Raw genomic sequence first — 14222 nt, 5'->3', positions numbered from 1 at the left:
GGTAACATGATAGGTGCTTCAACAATGACGCACAAGCGTCGCCGTCCCGTTGAGGCAAGATCATGAGTTTTCATCCATCTTTGTCAGGTTCAACTAATGAAGGTCCAACCTAGAGTTTTTCACCCCTGAAACTTCAAGAACCCGTGCACTCAAAGTGTTTTTGCCCTGGAACTCAGTCACCACTCACTACAGGGTACAGTCGTTGATCAACGAGACGTACTAGAATAACCATTGTGAATGAGTACCTGGTTATGTCGGCAGGCGCTACAATAACCAACTGTACTGGGTACTTGAAACATCGTGCCTTTATTTATGACACTAGTAGTACAATATCTGGCATTGTCCCAAAAATTTCGTGTCTTTTATTTACTTTATACACTTGTAGTACAGCATTTGGCGCTGTCCCAAAAATTCGGGTCTGCAAGTACACGGCATCCTAATGGTATTGCCGTTCTGGAGCTACTTGCATGAACTTAGCTTAATTTGGAAATGTCGGTGACTCCGTGCAGCGAGAGAATACGTCGAAACCTTCAATACCACCACCACCACCACCGCCAACTGTATCCTGGCTAGCTTGCTTTTGTTGTCATCATTTCTACGAATGCAGATATTTTGAGCACCTGCACGGCTGCACCCGGGCCCTGTTATACTGACCCTCCAATATTGCTTTAAGATCTGTGCGACACAACTAACTTCCTACGTGAAATTTTCTCTTTTTTGTTTCTCTCACATAGAACATGTCTTGAACTTCAAACTTTGCAGCGCAGCAAAACTTCCTAACTAGAATGCGGGATAAAACTTTCAGATTTTTTGGTCCGGCATAAATACTAGAAATAAGATTTTTTTAATCAAGCAAAACTAATTTTGTATACTTATGTTGGACCAAACAATCGAAAAGGTTTATTCTAGATTCTAGTTAGAAAGCTTTGATGTTTTGCAAAGGTTTAAACTTCAAGGCACGTTCTATATGAGAGAAACAAAAGAGATAAATGTGCTTGCACGAATCTTGATGCGGAGCATGGATGGCTAGATAAGAGGGGCCCGGGTGCAAGTGCTCTAAAACATGTTTTCGATCATCTCTACCTTGGCTTGGTGTTGCAAATAAATTCATTTACAAATTGGTTACAGCAGCCCATCTATCCATCGATGCATCAGCATGATCTGTACTAGCTTTTACATGTCTGAAAGGTGACTATGCTGGAGTACTCCCTCTGTTTTAAAATATAATATGTTTTTTGATCAAAAAGTGTCTTATATTTTGATAGAGAGTATTTGCAATGCCAACACAACTTCTTACCATTGCGTGCTGAGTCATCGACACTTCCAGCTTGACTTGTACCTTGTGTCTGTAGGCCACACACTTAATATAGGTGAATAACTTCTGTGAAAGCTACGTTTGGAAGTTTGTTTGAAAAATTACTCCCTCCGTATTAATTGTTGCTCAAACGGATGTATTTTATCACTAAAATACGTCTAGATACATCCGTTTCAACGACAATTAATATGGGACGGACGGAGTAACAAACTAGGCAATACTAGAAAGGTGAAGTTCTATAAACATGTGCATTTGAAGTTCAAACTCATATACATTTGGGACGTAAGGAAAAAAACATGGATGCATAGTTATGTTTGTATTGTCTGTCACCATTCATTTGCTGATTTTGTTTTTTCCTTAACTTCTAAACAGGGCCGGTCTTGAGATTTCGGGGGCCCTGGGCAAAACGAGAACCTAAGGCCCTTATATTTTACTTTAAAATTTTCTTTCGCTTTTCGAGATGCAAAGTCGCTGATAATGATCAATCTTATTCAACAATTTTTTCTCGATGTGGGAATTTGCCAAACCTAACCGCTCTTGGGACATTTACAAACCTCACATTGTTTTTACTAATATATACTAGTCGTATTTAAATGATGCACATACTTCTTAGAGTAGGACAAAAGCAATCACAACAAGGAAGCATACCTCGGCCATTATCAATGTGATGGCTCCTTCTACATGTCATTCTTGATAAGATTTTTTGCTATTTGATGAAGCATTAGAACCATCTTCTAAGCCCTAGAAATAACATGGATAATGAGTTAAATATCATAAGCAATATGAGAAACCCGTTGACCCAGAGATTCAGTGTATTACTTTATATAATCTGCAGATACAAAGACATCATTTTCTGCCACTTTGATCCTGATCTAAGTTCAAAGTTTCTACAACGAACGGACTACTTTTTTCTGCACGTGAAGCAAGGAAGGGGATAAATCTCAAAATCCATACAAATTCACATGATTCAATAGAAAGGAGCCGACACAGTCACTACCAGAACATAAAAACGACCCTACTGGTATCGACGGTGATGACCTTGCTGTGATTGGGAACTGGGGTTTGTTGTGTTCTGGACGATGGGAAAAAAACGTTGCGTCGGCATGTTGCCGCGTTTGGGGACTGGAGTTCGACTTGGACCCCCGCCACTAGGTCACCGGCACCAGGCTGTCGCGCGCAGCGGTGGAGCGACGACTGACATCTTGATGAAGAAAAGAAGAGACAACTGACAAAGCGATCGATCTGATTGATTTTTTTAGGGAAACGTTTAGATCTGGCACGCCGGTCCAAACTTCCGCCGGTCACGTGACACGCTGGCACTCACAACGTGCTGCAACCTTGTATTCCCTTCACGCGAAAGGTTCCGCGCGAGACGCATGCGTGGTGGGTCCGTGCGAACCGTTTTTTTACTTTATCTCTTTTTCCCCCTCTTTTTTCCTGGCCACACAACGCCACATCGGTTTTCTTTCACCTCCAGCCCGCGTGCTAAACTTCTCTTATCCGTGCTCCATTGCCCTCATTAATAGCTTCAACCGGCTTCAGAAAAAGCTTCAACCGTCCGCATTTTTTGCTACAACCGACCGTCACCAGAACCAGCACTGTTTTGGTGGAACCGGCCGGAGAGGGAGCTGGAACCAACAATTTTTTTTGCTGCATCCGGCGACAACATCTTTTTCAATAAGGAGCTGCAACCCACAACAGCGGGGATGACGATGCTACAAGCACGAACTGGGGACCGGCGCCTGCAAGCGTCGACGTGCTGCACGGGGATGCTTCAACCATCTACGGAAAAGCTGTTAACGACACTCGACGAAGCTACAAGCAGCGACGGAAATTGCTATATGCGTCATTCTTTCTTGCAGGGACAAGAGAGAAGCAGGTGTTACAACCGGTGCACATCGGAGCTACAACCGTCAACCCAAAATGCTACGACCGGTGGCATTTTTTCTGGAACTAGAGAAAGAATAGGCTTCGACGGACGTGCGTCATAGCTGCAACCATACTGAAAAATGCTACGCCTGGCAACCAAAAAAGCTACATCCAATTTTGAAAAAAGCTTCAACTGGATACGGGGTAGCTGGAGGTCAGCCACCGCGCAGCCAAAAAAGCTGCAACCGGCGTCGAGAATAGCTACAATCCGCTTCTAAAAAAGTTTCAAACCTAGATCGAAAAAGCTTCAACCGTCAAAGCTTCAACCAACCAATGTTAAACTCAAAAGAGTTGGAACCATTACGAGAAAAGCGTAAACCTTAGACAGAAAAAGATTCAACTGGCATTTTGTTTTTTGCTACAACGCACCACCGGCGTCGGCAATTTGTGGCGCCACCCCGACCAGCACTGCCCTGCTAGAAGCACCGTGCGTGATGCTACAACTAGCGTACCAACTTGCTACAACCAGGGTCTCGTTATGCTATGACGCATCGCCGACGTTGATCTTTTGCTACAACCACACCGGCTATTGCTACAGCCCACATTTCTTATGCTACCAGATACCACCGGCGCCGGTTCTTATGCTACAACCGCGTTGCTTTTTTGCTACAACCAGCATTGCCATTTGCTACTATGAACCAACGGCAGCGGAGAAAAAGCTGTGACAGACGAATTTTGTTTTTTCCTGGGACCGACGGTGTTTTCTTGCTGCGACCGGCAGAGTTTTCATCGGGACGGTGACGACTGCTCGTTTTTTTTTGCCGGGATGGCGAGGCTGCACTAGAGACGGCGAGGGGGCTACGAAGGCGAGTACAGGATGTTGCAACCGACGACGAAGAGGGACCATGAACGGCGTGGGTGATGCGTAGATCACGACGAATGGCGGCGAGACAGTTAGCGGGGGCAACGATGGCGAGGGCCACGAGGGCGCCGGTGATTCGTCGGAGGCCATGGCAAACCATGTCGTTGTACGAGACAGCCTGCATGGGCAGTCATCTACAGCCGGTCAAAGCTGTGTTCCTGTCTCTAATTCGAGACGAAGCGGTGCGGAGGGATGACGTGGTTTTTTTTAATCCAATGACCATAGATGGATTAATCCAACGACTGTGATAGGACCGGCGCAGCGCTTGGGCCGGTGCGCCGGCGCAGATTACTGCCCGTTTTTTTAGGGGTCAGCGATGTGATTGATGACGAAGAGAAGAAGCGGCTGTGCGTAGCTATGCTTCAACTAGCGCTAGCGATCAGCGAGGGAATTGGGCCTAGCTTCGCTTCCTTTCTTAATTTTTTTCTCTGCCTAATATTTTTCCTCTATACTAATGTACCTGCATGCCAGATCGTGGGCCCCTCTGAGTCTTGGGCCCTTGGCCGTTGCCTCGTTGGCCATACCCTAGGGCCGGCCCTGCTTCTAAATGAATTTGGGTTGATCTTGAATTTTTTACATGTTTATATAGAAGGTCACTCCTAAACGTACAGTATTTCTGTAGAGTTTTATGAAATTTTGGAACATAGTTGTAGCCTGGTTCTCACCGGTCATTATTACCACAATTTGGTTTCCGCTGGATATTTTGTCATGTTTACTTGACCCGCCAATCCATACAAGGAATGAAGGAAACCAAGTGTAACTGAACCATATATTTCCACACCAATACCTGTTGGAAACACGGCCATGCATGGGAGGAAATCAAAAATAAGAATCTCTGTGCACGGCCATGGGCAAACACTGATGATTACAGCAAAGTGACATCGAGATCCTCACAATCTGTCCGATGATGCACCATCCACAAACTGGCCGTGCAGTGGTGTAATTTTGTTTAGCCCGAGATCGTCCATGACATGCATGCACAAGCAGGATCGAGCCAGAGATAAGACGCACAAACTGAATCTTATTAGCAATCATAGGTGAACCGACACACAACAACGCACAGCAACGCAGGCTGTGGATGACCCGACAAACACCTTATTTAGGCGACGCCGCGCACAGCACCCGACATGTAGGCGTACACGAATGGGACGCTGAGCCAGCTCCCGTGAGCACTCACGCGCCGTCCTCTGAGGCGAGCACGGCCTCCACGGGCGCAGCGTGTGCTTGCTCAGCGACGGCCGGCTCTGGCTCCGGCTCCGGCTCGGCAGTAGCGGCCGCCTCCGCCTTCACCTCCTCGGCGTCCTCTGTCTCCCGCTCCGCGGCGACTGCTGGCTCGGGTTCCACCTCAGCCGCTGCCACGGGATCCACAGGAGGAGTCTCCTCCACCGCGGCCTCCACGGGGCTCGCCTCCCCCCGAGCCATTGCCAGGGGCTCCACAGTGGCAGGCACCTCCTCGGCTTCGGCCTCCTCCCCCGCTCTGCCTGATTACCACCTTTTGTTTGTCTTCCTCAGTTTGTTCGAGTCACACGTCGCCTGCCCTTCAGATATGTTGGCACGAGGGCATCTCCAGCCGTTGGCTTTTTAGGAGGGGCAAAAAATCGCCTCCTGGGGACGCACCGGTGCTAAACCGCGCACTGGGGGCGTGATGCCCCCAGTCGCGGCCCCCCACGGGTTTTTAAAATGTTCAAATTCGGCGCAAACACAACGCAAATACGAGCGAGTTCATTCAAATTTAAACATATTTTACAAAAAAAGAAAAAAAAAACTACCGCGGGCTACCCCGCCGTCTCCCTCGCCGCCCGCCTCGCCGCCTGCCTCGCCTCCTGCCCACGCGGTTCTACATGCCGAGAAGGCTGTAGAACCACGTGTAGTCACCGCTGTCGTCGTCGTCGTCGTTGCCCCCCGCCTACGCCTCCGTCGTCCCTACTGCATCCCTCCCCCGGTTGGCGCGGTGGGTTGGACGGTCCGGGGGCGTCGTCGTCGTCGCTATCGAGGACGACGACACCGTCCTCGTCCTCGCGCCCACGTTTGCGGGCAGCGATCTCCTCCAGGGCCCGGCGCTGCCGGATCATCTCCTTGCGCAGGTAGTCGTCGCGCGACTACCGCATGGCGTCCTCGTCGGAGAAGCCGCGCCGGGCTATCTCCTCGTACTCCGGGGGGAGGCTGGACTCCACCTTGGGCTCGACGAGGGCGCCGGAGCTGCGGGTGCGCGCGCTGACAGGCGTGTCCTGGGGCTCCGGCTTGACGGGGCGGAGGTGGAGGCAGGGAGAGCCGCCGAAGCTGCGGGTACGCGCGCTGACAGGCGTGTCCTGGAGCTCCGGCTTGACGGGGCGGAGGTGGAGGCAGGGAGAGCCGCCGGAGCTGCGGGTACGCGCGCTGACAGGCGTGTCCTGAGGCTCCGGCTTGACGGGGCGGAGGTGGAGGCAGGGAGAGCCGCTGGACGAGGAGGACACCCCGGTCTCCATGTGCCTCGGCGTCCAGGAGCTTCCCCGGCGGTGGCGTGAGGAGGACGGGGGAGCGGGGTACTCAAGGCGCGGCGTGTTGCCGCCCTCGATGTACTCGAGGACGGACTCCAACGTGCGCCCGGGCACGCCCCACCACCGACGCCGACCGGCGGCGTTGAACCTGCCGGAGGGAACGACGCCGTTGGTGGCCTCGAGCTGCTCACCGTGCCGGCGGCGGAAGTACAACTCCCAGATTGGGCTGTCCGGGACGTACCGGGGCCCTTCCCTCGCCGCACGCGGCAGGGACGAGCGGATGCGTGCGATCTCCGCACGCCGCGCTGCGCCGGTGGGTACCAGGGGCACCGGCACGCCGCCGGCGCTGATCCTCCACGCCCCGGGCACCCGCATGTCCGGCGGGACCAGATACTCGGCCTCGAAAAGGAGGTGAGCCTCGTCCTCGTGTAGATGACGGCGCCCGAATCCGTTCGCCGCCGCTCCGTCGCTTGGGAAACGCTCGGCCATGCTTTCTCAACTAGTGACGGCGAGAGGAGGAAAGGGGGAGAAATGAGCGCGTCGTCAGTGGATGATCGGGGTGAGTCCCTCCGGCGCGCTTGCAGTCGGCTTTTATAGGCGGAGACGCCGCGTGGTAGGCTTGGCCGGCGCGTTACGCGTGGCGTGATTGCGTGGCGGCCGAGGGACGCGTCACCCAGCCTTCACTGCGCCGCCCGTGAGGCACCAATGGAGGCTGACCGGCGCGGCAGCGCGCGACAGTTTTGGCATTGATTCGCCGTGGGAAACGAGGTGATGAGGACGACGAAGGTGCGAGAAGAGAGTAGAGTCGCTGACGCGGCGGGCCCACGGCTCTTCGCGCCAAAAACCGATTCGTCCGACGCCCCCGAGCGACCCCCAGCACACCGGGTTCGGGTTGGGTCCGCCGGCGCCAATTTCGGCCCGAGCCGGCGAAAACTAGGCTTTTGGGGGCACAACTGAGCCGATTTTTTGGCGCCGGCGAACGAAAACACGCCTGGGGGTCTTCTTGGAGACGCGGCTGGAGATGCCCTGAATGCCTGTCGTCCGTGCTTCTTAGCAAATCCATGTGATAGCATACCACCCACTGATTCCGCAGGGACACAAGAGATTTTTCTAATTTCTTGCATGTATCTACTGGAGTATGTTTTTACTCGTTCAATTACGTGTGCTTGATTCTCAAAAAAAAAAGTCACGTGTGCGTGCGTGCGTGTCATTTTGTTTATCATTTGTGCTCAATTTCTGTCATTCATATGTCTTTATTAGTCCATTATCAGTCTTGTACTCCCTATGTTCCATAATATAAGGGTGTTTTTTTACACTAGACTAGTTTAAAAATACTCTTATATTATGGAACGAAAAGACTAGTTCATCCAGTTCTATAAGTCATTAGTTTATTCTTAGTTTCTGTCTTTTTGTTCAGTATCCATTATCCAATTGTAGTCTTTCATTGTTCATTTTTCCCCAATCATCATTGTTCATTCATCACTCATTGTTTATTCGATCATTCTCAATCTTCTTGCTGATAACCTAATTTAGCTGAAATCCATCATTGAACATATAAACCTTGTTGTGCAATCCGCCATTCTGGAGCCCCGCATGCGCGATGCTCGTTCGGCCACTCGATTCGTTTCCTGTAGCTCGCTTTTGGCTGCTGGCGTGTGGTGGGCCGTCGGTTTTTTTTCACGTCCATAACTGCTTCAAGAGTGCCCCGTGTGGGGTCGAGAGAATGGCGTGGCGTTCGTCCAATTCTGCGTAAGAAAAGCATCAGACCCTAGACCGACGAGGGGTAAAAAGAAAAAAGCAACGCAGCCACCTCTCCTCTCCTCGCTCACCTCCTACTCTCCCCCACGCCGCCCCTTCTCTCTCCCCGCTCGTCTCCTCTTCCCTCGACGCCGGCTCCCCTGTCCTCGCCACCTCTCCTCCTTTTCCTCCTCTCTCTCCCGCGCCGCCGTTCTGCCCCCATCCACCCGTGCTCGACCCCGAACCTGGATCCCAGCCCACCGGATCGGAGGCGTCTGGGCGTGGAGGCGAGCTTTTCCGACGGCAGCGATGACCACCATCCAGGCCCCCTTGCTCACGGTGGATAGGCTACGACCGAGGGGACGCAGAGGAGTAGCGGGCCTCGCGGAGGAGGGGCCGCAGCTGCGGGAGCTCTCCACGGAGGAGGATTCCGTGGCGGTGGCGCGGAAGTAGCAGTGGAGGCCGGAAGAGCGCGGCGCGGCATCACGTGGCTGCGGTGGCCGAAGGGGCGGCGCGGCGTTGCTGCCTCTACCTCCATCCTGACCTTTTTACTCGCGCGCAGGTACCAAGTCGTCTCTCTCTCTCTCTTGATTTGATCCCCATAAATTCTCATCTTCACCTATGTGGATTTTGTTTATCTATGCCTGCTATGTGTTTGAAAAAAATCCAATCAGTATGAGGAGAAGATTTTGTGGTTGATTTAGTTTTTAGGATCTGCCGCCCCCTTTTTTCATTTTTGCAACAACCTGTTTCATGACGAGACCCATCAATTATCTTTTCATATTTTGACAGTACTATATTGTTTACTTTGTGGAACTTTAGTTACCTGTAAGATGCAATCAACACCTTGAAATATTTGGTGTTTCTCGGTGCTCTGTCGTTGACCATAAAATCATGAAAGTTTGTTAATAACTTAGAAGGATATGATTCCAGCAATGTGTTTCACGCATATTATGTACTATTAGTGTGTGAACAATATTTTTCACGGGCTATACTTTTCTCAGCATGTTTCTATCTGGTTGGTATCCGCTGGTACCATTCATTGTGAGTGCTTTTAGGGGTTGCTCAACTCTCGGCTATTTTCACCATCTAAATGATTGCATCTTCCCATTCTCACAATTTCTCAAAGGTTATTGTATTGATACTATGGAATTTATAGTGAAAAAACAATAGGGTTCAATTCGATTCATTTTGGAAACTCTAGCGGGGCCATCCCAAATTCCTCTCAGCTGTCATAATTGAATAAAAGGGATCGTATAGCTTTCCAATCCAGCAACATACATCTATCACCTAGGCATAACTGCCAACATCAGCAAGTGCATTTGCTCGTAAGGACCATTCGAAGGCCAAGGCCACAGCTTACTGCGTACTGCAGGTATGGTCCCTTTTTTCTATAAATCATTTTTTGTCACCTTAGTGAGGAACTGTTCATTTTCCAGCTCGGATTGATCTTGGGGCATCGCCTGGGCCTACTTCTTGGAGTTGGCCTCCATACAGGTTCGAGATTATTTACAGAAGACCATGGTGTACTGCATCATATCTACATGGCAACACCGGTACAGTTACAGTGTGCTGAATCATAAGAGTACTACAACTCTGAATCTTGAAATGTTAATATTTACGTTCTCATGATTTTCTTGCAGTTCATAGTACTTGCGAGTATACCCCTAAAAAATTAGTACTTGAGAGTACGACAATCTTTTCTTTTGTTTGATTACCTCAAGGCAATCTCTTGAACTAAGCAGAGTTATGTTTCCTATGTACAGTTTGTTGCTCTCGCTCAACCAATCAATGCTTTAGCTTTTGTTTTTGACGGTGTCAATTATGGAGCATCGGATTTTGCATATGCTGCTTATTCGTTGGCAAGTCCGCTAATTTTCCAGCTTATTTGTGCTCTGGCTTTCCAGCTTTCTCTTCTGACACATTCCATTGAATTAGAGAAAAGTATTCTTTTCATCTCTCAATTTTTGGCGAAGTCTAGATTTAATCCTTCAACTATGAAACCGGACAACTTGCATCTCAAACTCTTAATACCGGACAAATTTCGTCCCTTGTAGCAGCCGACCTAATTTTGTTGCTTACTTGGCGTAGTGTTTGACTGGTTTTGACCGGTTCACGCCAACATGGCAAAGGAGATGGTAAATCGCTCTTCGCTTCGGAACAAAAAATAGCTTGCACCGGCGCCGGCGATCTGGACGATGCGGGTGCCAGCGAGGAGAGACTGCGCGATGCCTGGGAGCGAGCTGGGCTGTCCGTGCGGCTGGACAAGCAAGCACGGGCACACGGAATGGCCAGAGCTTCGTCGGCGACGACGTCCAGTGGAGGCAACGGGCGGCGCCATGCAGGCAGCGAGCTAGATGGCATGGGGTGGCTCGGGGAGAGAGACTAAACGACCATGGGTTCATCTATAGCACGTACACGTGCTCAGACGTGGCGGATAAGCACCAGAGCGACGGCTGCGTCGACGGCAGCGGGCGGCGGAGCATAGGCTCGCGGCTGGCTGAGCTCGTGGACGAGGGGCTTCTTTGGGAGGACGTGCGAGGCTTCAGTAGGACCACGGGGAGCTTAGGAAGCCGACAGGAAGAACCAGAGGTTGCCGGACGAGGAGCTCGCGGCGCGGCGATGGTCACCGGAGTCGAGGAAGACGATTTGGGCAGCGGCGATTTAGGGCCTCGGCGTCGCTTCCTTTGGTTTTGTTACTAGAACGGCGAGGTGAAGCGTCTTGATATGGCGAGCCGTGGAGGAGGCCTATGCCGCTACGGGCAACCCGTGCTGCTCACAACGAGTTGCAAAACGATTCCCTCCTGCCGGCACAATAACAGACACCAGCTGGCACAGCAACTAAAGACACAGGCGCTCCATACCCCCTTGAGCGCTGGCTCGGCGCCATCGCCGCCGGCATCCTAGCATGCCGCGGCAGCGCTTGTCGCCGGTGCACTCTAAGTGCTCGATGAAATGCCCATTAGAGAGACAATAGGAGGGAAGAAGAGATAGGACAAGTAGGATAGAAAAATACTGCCACCTAGACAATGACCGGTCAAAAACATGCCAAGTCAGCTTGGAAACCGCTCCGGTTGTGTGGAGGGACGAAATTTGTCCGGTATTAAAAGTTTGAGGTGCATGTTGTCCGGTTTCATAGTTGAGGGACTAAATCTAGATTTCATCAAGAGTTGAAGGATGAAAAATATACTTTTCTCATTGAATTATGTATCCTCAGATACTTGTGGCTGTTGTCAGCATCGCTTGCATTGTCACCCTCGCCAGTTAGAGTGATTTCATTGGAATCTGGATAGCCTTGTCCATCTACATGTGCCTCCGCATGTTTGCAGGATTATGGAGGTAGAGTGAGGAAGCACTCTCATTTCATTATATTTTCTGAATTTTTATTATTACGACGAAAACCAAACAACAAATACCCGTATTCACTAATGGCTTGTTAAAATGGGCTTTCCGGGATGAAATATGCAATATCAAACGAAGCCGTAATCGGTTATACCTCATTGCTCATTTTTGTTTAACTTTGGATCCCCTATAAATAAGAATAACTTCGTATTTGCTTGAGTTTTCCTTTTGTATACCAGGCGTGGCTATATTTTCTATACTGGTTACAGTTTAGGTAACCTTGATTTATTTTTTCCAGTATTGGGACTGCTATCGGGCCATGGGCTTTCCTTCGCAGCTGAACATGTAACGTACATTCTCGTAGATAGTATAAGGTAGGTAGAATATTTATACTTGTAAGCAACTTTGGAGTTCAGACTAAGATTTGGTGTGTCAGTATATGAAATCTACTATAAATCAAAAGCCAATATAAAGGTATGCTCCACCTTGATTGTCGTTACTATGTTCCACTCCTATATCGACCAGGGGAAGTTGTATATTATGCCAATTTTTCCTTCAATTACTACTGTGTTTAGAGTGTACGTATCGAATGAACCAATTCCTTCAGTTATATCAGTACATATTAAAACGAAAGGGTGTATATGAACATAAGCATTCATACGAACTAAAATTGTTTGGCATTCATTCCTTTCCTGCGGGTCATTCATCATCTCGTCTCACAACACTCATGCCACATAACCTGGCGAGCTCACACCTTACTCAGTTCTATGTACCAGCTATGTAGATTCATTCACCGAACTGAGATGATGTTTGTGCTCAGTTAGATGCTGCTTGCTCGATTTTGACCATGCTTGCTGCAATAATCAATCTATTTGATATGAGACCTATTTGTTCTTTGTTGACGTTTGGTTACAAATCCTGGAGCTATTCTTTTTGTATTGAGAATATTACCTTTTATCACCTTATTTGGCTGCAGTTCATCTTTCCCATTAGTTGTGTTAGTAAACTAAACTGAGAATGTTTGTTAACTTTTTATGGCTTGGGATCTTGCAGCTGCTGCGGCTCGCTGTTTGTGTGGTGAGGGTTACTTCCCCTGGTGCAGTAATACCATTTTGGAGTGTCCCTTGTTTGCAACTATATTTATCTACAGCCTCTGCTAACAGGGCTCCGGTTCAGAGAAAATCAAAGGGTCAAACAAAGTAAGATGCAAATAAAATTATCCACTTGGCTATGATTTTCATACTGATGTGATTTGGCCTGCTAGATTAACTACTTTCTATATGCTCAGTTTTGCGTCTCGTGTGCTGTTTAGATGCTGAGAGCCGTTCTTCAATATGTAGGCTCGGATGCACGTTTGTTGGTAGATCAGTTTAAGTTGCTTTTATTGAACCAAAAGTTAATGTTGTTGGCCTTGCCAGCCTGCCAGCCCTCAAAGAGGTCGTTCAGCCTCGAAGGAGAGGGGAACTGATGGATGCTAGGGAAAGAAACTAGGTGAAGCTCTGATGCTTGATCGAGTAAGCATCCTCTTCTTATCACTCTACTTTGTCGGTTGTCCACTGAAATGGTATGATCAGAATATTCCTCGAATTTGCTCCATGACATCTTGCTTGCCATGTGGTCACCTTACCTCAAAATTGACATATTAATCAATGAACTACTGTTTAGGCAAGGGTTTATAGTCCCAGTAAACTATAAAACCAAATAATTGTTCCAAAATTTCGAATTTACCTCTGCACATGTAGAAGAACATCATAGATTGTTTAGACTTGGTGTTAACAAAAAATGATAGTAGTATGGTCAGACCTATTTCCCCCACCTGCTTACTCATTTGAGTATATTTGATTGCACTTTTGGGACATTATTACCATTTTTACTTTTTACTTTGTTCAGACGCCGGTTCTTATTTGGTTTAGAGGTATGCTACTCCAAACATATGTTCATTTTGGGTTTAGATTTTGTAGATTGAACTAATGCGATACTAAAATTATCCGTCACCCCAAAGGTTCTTCCCTGTTGGTTTCGGGATTAGTATTTTGATCTCTGTTTGAAAAAGGACAAACAAGAACAGACTCACTAACACCCTCGGGTTCCTCTCTGTTGGTTTCAACATCAGTATTTTGATCTCTGTTTGAAAACTATTAGAAAAGGACAGATAAGAACACACTCATTGACACACTCTAATATCTTTTTAATTATGAACTCAGTTAGCTGAACTTTATCGCATATATTTCTAATGGTTTAATATGTAGTTATTTTTCGTAATTTGAGTTGACTAGCTCTATGAATATAGAACAGAAATAATTGTCTGCTATTCACTTAAGGTTCATATACTTTGTGATTTTCAGCTAGAACGACTTCTTAAGTATCCACATCTATTGGGCAGCTTGAGAATTCAGTTTTTTTCATATGACACCAGACTGGGTACAACTAATATAGCGCCATCTTTGCCTTTTGGCCTCTGTAGCAAGTCAAAGTAGTAGATGTCTAATGATCAAATGATTCCTCCACTAAACGCAACGAGTGCATGCTGGTAGGTGTTACATAAGGACGAAAAATAACA

General features: G+C 48.4%; 1 long non-coding RNA gene across 11 annotated transcripts in view; it reads left to right on the top strand.

Annotated features, from left to right (window-relative positions):
- The first annotated feature begins 8376 nt into the window (after window positions 1-8376).
- The window catches only part of LOC123150134 (uncharacterized), a 9777-nt gene continuing 3931 nt past the window's right edge, over window positions 8377-14222 (top strand). The window contains exons 1-5 of one of the 11 annotated variants that reach the window (XR_006474975.1): window positions 8377-8882; window positions 9480-9695; window positions 9760-11659; window positions 12716-12861; window positions 13081-13176. This is a non-coding gene — a long non-coding RNA (uncharacterized lncRNA). Of the gene's footprint in view, window positions 9696-9759; window positions 11660-11960; window positions 12862-13002; window positions 13177-14222 lie in introns of all 11 variants that reach the window. The other 10 variants (XR_006474980.1, XR_006474979.1, XR_006474977.1 and 7 more) reach the window with 10 other exon arrangements.

This window comes from Triticum aestivum, chromosome 7A (assembly GCF_018294505.1).
Source record: "Triticum aestivum cultivar Chinese Spring chromosome 7A, IWGSC CS RefSeq v2.1, whole genome shotgun sequence".
Taxonomy (NCBI): domain Eukaryota; kingdom Viridiplantae; phylum Streptophyta; class Magnoliopsida; order Poales; family Poaceae; genus Triticum; species Triticum aestivum.
This window is presented reverse-complemented; position numbering and strand designations above follow the sequence as displayed.